Here is an 8,175-nt window from a genome sequence, read left to right as displayed (position 1 = left end):
TTTTCAGCCTGCCTTCTGGGGGAGGGGCCTGCCGCTCCGATACTCAGGCAACCCTGTTTGGGTAGAGTCTCTGTGTCCCCTGCGANGGTAGAGTCTCTGTGTCCCCTGCGAGGGGAATGGGGATGGGCACACTGTGAGCCGGTATTTCCAGGCTTTTGTTCTCTGGTGGCTTTCCCTGGCAGTTTGCTGTGCCTCTTCTGAGATTCAGAGCAGCACTGGCCGAATCTCAGCCTCTGTCTCAGAACAAAGGGATCAAGGACCGTTCTCCACTGATGTTCTGGCCACTTTAACTCTGTTTTGTTGGTGCTGCTCAACCCTGCAGCATCCCGGGATGTGCGCCCCACACCCAGTGTCCCAGTCCTCACTTCCAGGGCCGGCTTGTCTCTGTCCTTTGTGTTTCTAACACCACCGGCCGCCCTGCGCACTCCCTGAGGTCCTGGTCTCAGTCTGGTTCCAGTGAGCACACCGGAGCTCCGTTTCAGTCTGGTGGCATGCGTTCCCCTGCTCACAGTCTCAGTCTGCTCTCTCATGGGTGCCGGTCCGCGAGTCCACCCACTCCCCCGTGCAGGTGGCTACTGCTTCCCGGCACCCAAACGCGACGGCCCCCTCCCCCTTCCGTTTATCTTTTGATATCTGTGTGCGATTTCATGGCTCCCTGCCTCGTACCTCAATACTCAGCACTGGAGATTCCTTTGTAGAGATCCAGATATATCTTCCTGCATCTCAGGCTGCTTCCGTGGATGTTCAGGCTGGTCTGGTACCTATCCAACTCGACTCAGGGGACTGGCTGAAAAAGGGGTCCCCTACTGCTCCACAATCTTAACTCCCCTATACCAAACCCCTGTTATTTTGGTTACTGTAGCTTTGCAGCCAGGAAGTGGGAGTCCTCCATTTTGTTCTTTTTCAAAATAAGTTTGGCTGTTTGAGGCCCCTGAGATTCCATGTGAATTTTTGGAAATTCCTATTTCTGTAAAATATTTCCTTCAGAATTTCATAGGGAGGCACCTGGCTGGCTCAGTCAGTGGGTCATGCAACTCCTGATCTCGATGTTGTGAGTTTCAGCCCCACGTTGGGTATAGAGATTACTTAAAAATAAAATCTTTTTAAAAAGTGTTGGGTAACACTGTCATCTTAACAATATTAAGTCTCATCATCCATGAACATGGGATGTCTTTCCATTTATTTGTGTCCTCTGTAATTTCTTGCAGCAATGTTTTATTGATTTCCATAAACAGCCTATTATTCACTAATTAAGTTGATTCCTAAGTATTTGATTCCTTTTTCCTACGTATTTTATTCTTTTTAATGTTATTGCAAATGGAATTGTTTTCCTAATTTCTTTTTTGGGTACTTCACTGTTAGCGTCAGGAACACAGTGGGGTGTTTTTTTTTAAGATTTTTTATATTTATTTATTTGACAGAGAGAGATAGCCAGCGGGAGAAGGAATACAAGTAGGGGGAATGGGAGAGGAAGAAGTAGGCTCCCAGCAGAGCAGGGAGCCCAATGCAGGGCCCAATCCCAGGACCCTGTGATCATGCCCTGGGCCGAAGGCAGAAGCTTAACGACTGAGCCACCCAGGCACCCCAGGAACACAGTGATACTTGTATGTTAACTTTGTAGCCTGCAAAATTGTTGAAATTGTTTATTAGTTCAGCAATTTTTTGTGGAATCTTCAGGATGTTGTACATAAAGTTCATGTCATCTGTAAGCAGACATGATTGTACTTATTCTTTCCAATTTCATTATATTCTGTGTTTTTTTTTCTCCTAACTATTTTGGACTGGACTTCTGTACTGTGTTGCATACATGTGGTGAGAGTGGCATGTTTATCTTCTACCCAATCTTAGAAGAAAGGTCTTCAGTGTTTGATCATGGAGTATGATCCTGGCTCTGGGCATTTCATGGAAGGCCTTCATTATGTTGCAGTAGTTTCCTTCTATTTGTAAGGGTGTCAGTATTCTCTATACAGTAACCTCTTCTCTACAGAAGTATTTCACCATGAGTGTCAATTCACAGATATGGAAGTAAGAGTCTTCTTCAGAGTGGGAAATCCTGTAGACTGAAAACTCTTTGATTCCTAAGGTAATGAAGACAGGCAGGCGGCTCTTATTCCCTAGTAAATTTTAACAGTGTAAATGACTTCCCTACTTTACATGAAGCTGCCTTGGACACAGAGATAGAAGGGCTGTGAGTCTTCCTCCCCAACATATTGGAAAGGTATATATGGAATGAGGCCTGATCTTTCAAAGTCACAGAAGTTCAAGAAAATCACACAGAAGTCCATGGGAAAGAATTCCCCCTGATAATGAGGCTGCTGGCCATGTGGGCTAAGAGGTTCCTGGTGCTGATACTACAGAGATGTCCAGGCAGAGCAGACACATGACTGAGGGTCAGAGGGGGAGGTACAGCCCTCTCCTTACAGATCATCACCTAAACAAAGACACTCAGCCTTCTGCAGACAGCAATCCTCTGAGGCACCTTTGCAGAGCTTGCTGGGACCCTCGGAAAGGCTGCCATCTCAGAGGAAGGATGTGGCCCCAGTACAAGCCGATTCTCATTCCATCACCTCCTGTGTTTCTCCACAGAGCCAGTGGCTCAGCCCTTTGTCCAGGCCTACAACACCACAGTCACAGAACATAAGGACTCTGTGGTCCTGACCTGCTCCACATATAATCCTGGGGTCTCCATCCACTGGTTCTTCAATGGTCAGAGTCTAAAGCTCATGGAGAGGATGAAGCTGTTGCAGGAAAACAGCACCCTCACCATAGACCCTGTCGGAGGGAGGATGCAGGGAATTAGAGTGTAAGGTCTCCAACCTGGTCAGTTGCAGCAAAAATGACCCCATCAGGCTGGATGTGAGATGTGAGTGACCCTCAACCCCTGCCCCATCCCCCCTATATATTTTACTGGCAGGCCTACAGGAGGTGGGAGCCTCCTTCAGAGCCTCTAGGTTACTGTGGATAAAATTCCCCAGAATTAGATGAATCTTGTTAGCATCTTGGTTCTGATATGTACCAGCTGTTGGACCTCGGGCAATATGCTCAAACTCCTGAACCTCAGTTTCCTCATCTCTAAAACTGGAAAGAAAGCTGGATCTCACAGCTGTTGTGAGGGTTGTTAATATGAATTCATGAGATAGATTCCTGAGACAGCATCATTCACAGATTCAGGCTCAATGAAATTTAGCAGCTATTGTTTTTTTGTTATTAATGTTTTTTTACTAGCTGTAATGTAATTAGGGAATTCGATTTAAGCGTTTTCATGATCTAACTCTGTGATCTCCACTGATTTACTGAAGCCCTTTACACACTCAGATGCTCATTTGGCAAAGTGGAGATCACAGCCAGCCCCCTCGTGGATGTAACGCGTTCCCCACGTGCCTGGCACAGAGCCGACCTTGAAAGCAGTCAGCTGACATTATTCTCTTTAATCAGTGAGGAGTGCACAGGTAAGGGCCTCCCTCTAAGACCATCAATGGTGATGGAACAGAAGACACATGGAAGAGGCATCATGTGAGAGGAAAATAAACAGGATACCAGTGCTGTCCCCAAGTGTGTCAGGTGACATTGTGAAGATTAAAGCAAGCCCAGGGTTTCACTGTGAGGAACAAAAATGGTGTAGTGGCCAAGGGGATGGGACACTGTGGTGACAACACACACCAGTCAGACCTCAAGGCCTTTCTTCCTCACTAACCAGGCCCTTTACCCATGGCCCCTCCGGGTTTCCCAAGATTTGACTTGGGACTCATTCCCATCCTTTTTTCTTCTTCATTCAGATACAAGAAGCACCATAGGTCTCCCTGTGGGGTCCATCATTGGCATTGCAGTCGGGGTTCTGGTCGGACTGGCACTGACAGTTGCCCTGGGGTGTTTCCTGCTCCGCATAAGGACTGGAAGGTATGATGGAATTTCCTATACACTGACCCTGTCCCGCAGTTGACCACGGGCCACAACGGGACCCCATCCTGACCTAGGATTCTGGGCTGGCCATTTCAGGCCTCCCAAAACCCCTGGATTTTTGCTCTCATTCCCTCTGGCTCCTTCCTCACTAGCTGCTGACCAGGGTGCTTCCTTCACATATTTCTCAGTTATAAATTAGGGACAATTAGGCAACAGCCCCTGAGGGCTGTCCTGGTTCACTTGGCAAACCTACAGCAGTGCTGACAGGACTAAGTACTCAGTAAACAGCACCTCCCGTGGTTTCTTTAAGGCCACACTCCCTGTCAGAGGCCTTGCAACCTCAGGATCTGAGGGGGGTCCTGGTCCAGGTCTCGCAATGGAGAGTGGAAGAGCTTGACAGGGAGATGGGGTCATCCCTCAAATGGCAGATGCAGGTGCCACAGCCCTGATGTGTGAGACCAGAGAACCCGGGTTCGGCCATTTAGAGGTCCTGGGATATCCTTTATGCCTCTTGTCCAGGCAGATGGAGAAGAGGACAGGCCACTGTCACATTTCAGCATCTCCTGGCCTGAGTGGGGGAGGGTGTGGCCACTGCAGGGCACCACATTTAGGGATCCAACATAACCAGGGCTCCCCAAGTGTCCTCGACACGCAGCTATAGCCTTGAACCTTCCACTCAGTAAACCCCTCATGTTTGATTCCTTTCCTGGTTCCTCCATTCCTTTTCAGGACACTTTCTCTTAGATGTCCATCAGCTTGAGGGTCTTCCCCTCTGGGCTCCCCAAGGCCTTTCCTTATTCCCTCTCTTTGGTCCTTCCACTGCTAAACAGCACTGGTAGAGAGAGGTGGTCTCTAATCCCTTCCTGGAATGAGAATCCTGCTTATCCCCTGTTCTAATACCAAAGCTGCAACCTCTCCATGCACCTGTCACACATAAGCCTGATCTTTCCTAGGGCCAGTGGCTGGAGTGATCTCAGAGAGCTCTGGGGCCCGGCATCCACCCCCCGTGAGTATCTCTTCAGCCCAGGCGGACTGGGAGCCCAGTAGTTCTGCCCCACATTGTCCACACCTGGCAGTCAACCCCCTGGGGCCTCTGACCCTTTCTCTGTGGCTTCAGCACAGGGCACCCCAAATGACTAGGTCATAGGTCAGCACCTTGAGCTCATGGGCCCTAAAATGACCAGTGAGTCTCTCCCTGGGATGTGCTCCTCTTCCCTGGTTCTCTGAGAGCTGCGAACCTGACCCTCCTGGGAGGGTGGGCCCAATCTTCTTCACAGCCCTGGTGCTACACCTGTCTCTTTCCCAGGCCCTGCTCCAGCCAGCAGCTCCACATCCCCGGTAAGCTCTCCCCCTCCACCACTCTTCCCACTGGGGTCCAGGCTGTGCAGGGTGAAGGCAGGGTAACCAACCAATTCAGCAGCATAGAGCAGACTCTGCTTCCCCCAGTGTAGCCAGGACAAGGCACGCCCTGTTCTGGCCAGGACTGGACACTCCTCAGGGGCAGGACCACCCCCCACCATGTTCTGAGTTGTCCCTGCTCTCCTAAGCTGGCCAAAGGAGAACCCTGGAGTCCACCAGGGGCAGAGTGGCTACTGGGAGCATCACCAGGGTTCCTGGGCTAACATGAAGGGGCAGGAGATGCCATGGGCAGTGGTCGGGGACTGGAGTATGGGTCAATGGTCTTGGAGAAGGCACTTCAAGAGGCAGAACTGGTCACTCCTGTAGAGAAATGACCCTCCCTCTCTGTCTACCAACACCCATTCTCTCCTGTTTAGGACTCCCTGCCCAGCCCCACCACAGCCATTCCTATCTACCAGGTGAGTGAGGGCAATGACTGCTCTGGTCCCCGAAGCCCGTGGGAGATGGAGATCTCCCCCAGCCTGCCCCTGGCGCTGTGCTTTCAGATTCAGAAAACAGCAGAGCAAAGAGGGAACAGGGGGTAGTGGGAGAAAGGAGTGGCCTGGGACAGAAACCTGTGGGACACAGCCAGGCTCCCAGAGAGCAGCCCAGATGAGTCTAGAACCTTTAAGTCACCCAGATATGTTCTAAGGAGGTGACAGGGGCTCAGAGGCCTCTTCTTCTTTTACAGGAATTACAACAGCCCGACGCAAACATTTACTGCAAGATTAACCACAAAGCAGAAATGGCTTCTTAGTTTCCCAAGTGCCTGGGGCGCCCTGAGACCCAGGACTCTAGCGGGGTCAGGAGCTGAAGTCGGAACCATAGAACCAGCTCTAGGCCCTGAGGATATTCAGAGACATTGACCAAGGGTTGGGCTTTTCACCAGCCTTCTCTATAAATTGCTGGTGGGCAGCCTGGACTTCGTCATCAGACAGTGGAGTCACTTCCTGCAGTGATGCCCACAGCACCCCCCTGCCCTACGTGATGGAGACAGAGGCCAGTCCACACTCCCTGCAGCCCTCTCTACCTCTCCCTTGTTCATAATGCTCCTTGTTAAGAATGGAGAAAAAGTAGACACAACTGGAACATCATGGCTCCCAAGACCTGGGAGCAGCTGGGGGTCATCAGCACCACGGACAGGGTCTCATCGAGTTGAGCAGGGAGGAGGCATTGAGGGACTGCTGGAGAGGCTGCCCATTTCTGTTCTACAGAAAAAAGATGCAATGAGGCAGAATGCTATCACAAGGACAACCCAGTTCTGCTCTCATGTGAATCATAAACCCTTTGCGCATGTCTGGATGTTACTTGTTGTCACATCAACAGCAGCTCCCTGCATGGCTGATTGCTGCCCCCAGAGGGTGGCCTCAGGGAGTCTCGGAGTCTGCTCCAGCCTCTTGGGGAACCTTCTGACCCCTGAGAGTCAGGCCCCTCTCTTGTCTACAATAAGGAAGACATGTTTCATGATTAACTTCTGACCCTTGGTGCCTGACCTTGGAAACACACCCATCACCCAGACTGGAGCACCCCTGAGCACAGCCTCCTGTTTCCCAAGCCCCAGCTGACCCCCTAGGCAGCATGGCTCAGCAGAACCCTGGGCTGTTCTCCCAGCTCCTCCTTGCTGAGCCCTGTGCCTGGAGTCAGAATCCTTTGCCATCTGCCTGCCCTTCCCAGCAGAGCAGACCTTCCACCCAAGGGACAAGTGGGGCCTGAAGATTTCCCCGGGGAGAATCCAACATCTGAGGGTTCCTACATCTGCCTGTGACCCCTCAGAGGAAGAGAACACACTAGGGCCCGCACTGTCACCCCCATCTTTCTCTTTCCCATCCCACCCACAGAACCAACTCTGATGCTGCAGACCAGCCCTGCCCTTCCAGGGGGCTCGGGTCCATTCTGTCCACTCACAGTGGCCAACAGAATGGCCACCTGGGTGTTCTTACTGTTACAATTTATTTCTTTCTGCTTTTAATTCACTTTGCTCTTATTTTCCTAGGTATTGTGGTAAGAACTTAGATTATTGAGATATTTCCTCTTCTGTAACGTAAGCATTTCATGCTACAAATTCCCCTCTCAGCGCAGCATAATTTGCATCCCACAAATGGTGGAGATTTGTTTTTAACATATATAATTTAACTCTGTGTATTTTTAAAATTTCCCTTGAGACTTTCTCTTTGACCCACAGATTATTTACAAATACGTACCTTGCTCTCCAATGTTTCAAAGATTTTTCTGGTGTCTTTCTATTGCTGTTTTCTAGTTTGATTACTATTTTCAAGGAACATAGCCTGATTTCAATTATTTCAAATTTGGTCATGGGTGCCTCTCTGGCTTGCTGGGTGGAGCGTGTGGCTGTTGATCTCCAGCTCATGAGTTTGAGCCCAATGTTAGCGGCAGAGTTTTCTTCAAAACAAAGTAAATACAGTTAGCTTTCAGATAGGAGAGCAGGTATAAGCCACAGAGAAGGATGAACGGGACATCTTTCCCTTGGCTATTCTTTAGTAGTAGGTCAGCTGGCAGCCAATTCCATGTTCTTCCTTCATCAGGAAATTTCCTTAGTTCCCCTTTCCTCCTGAGGATCATTCCGCCGGATACAGGATTTGTAGTCGACTTGAGAAACCTGCCGCTTCCTTCTGGCCTCCGTGCTGTCGGATACAAACCTACCGTCACTAAATCAGTGTTCCTTCATATGCCATGGGTTGTTTCTCTGCCTGTTCTCAAAGATTTTTTTTCTCTCGTCTTTAGTTTCCAGAACTTTGCGATGTATCTCAGTGTGACTGCTTATCGCGCTCGGGGTTCACTCAGCTTCTTGGACCATTATTTCTTCAGGTACTTTTTTCAGTCCATACTTTTTTTCTATTTCTGGTATCCAGTGGCACC

The 8,175-nt window shown here is 49.8% G+C and overlaps 1 non-coding gene across 4 annotated transcripts; it reads left to right on the top strand.

Annotated features, from left to right (window-relative positions):
- Positions 1-284: 284 nt before the first annotated feature.
- Positions 285-7,462, top strand: LOC100476579. 4 transcript variants are annotated; one of them, XR_004622761.1, is made up of 6 exons: positions 285-2,863; positions 3,316-3,897; positions 4,854-4,906; positions 5,207-5,238; positions 5,676-5,717; positions 5,990-7,462. It is a non-coding gene; the product is annotated as a CEA cell adhesion molecule 5 (transcript). The 4 variants fall into 4 exon arrangements; XR_004622763.1 differs by having other exon boundaries at positions 295-2,863; positions 3,777-3,897; XR_004622762.1 differs by having other exon boundaries at positions 295-3,449; positions 3,777-3,897.
- The last annotated feature ends 713 nt before the right edge of the window (positions 7,463-8,175 follow it).

The sequence above is a fragment of the Ailuropoda melanoleuca genome, unplaced genomic scaffold (genome assembly GCF_002007445.2).
Source record: "Ailuropoda melanoleuca isolate Jingjing unplaced genomic scaffold, ASM200744v2 unplaced-scaffold2066, whole genome shotgun sequence".
Lineage (NCBI taxonomy): Eukaryota > Metazoa > Chordata > Mammalia > Carnivora > Ursidae > Ailuropoda > Ailuropoda melanoleuca.
The sequence above is the reverse complement of the archived record's forward strand: the minus strand, read 5'-3'. Positions and strand labels throughout refer to the sequence as shown.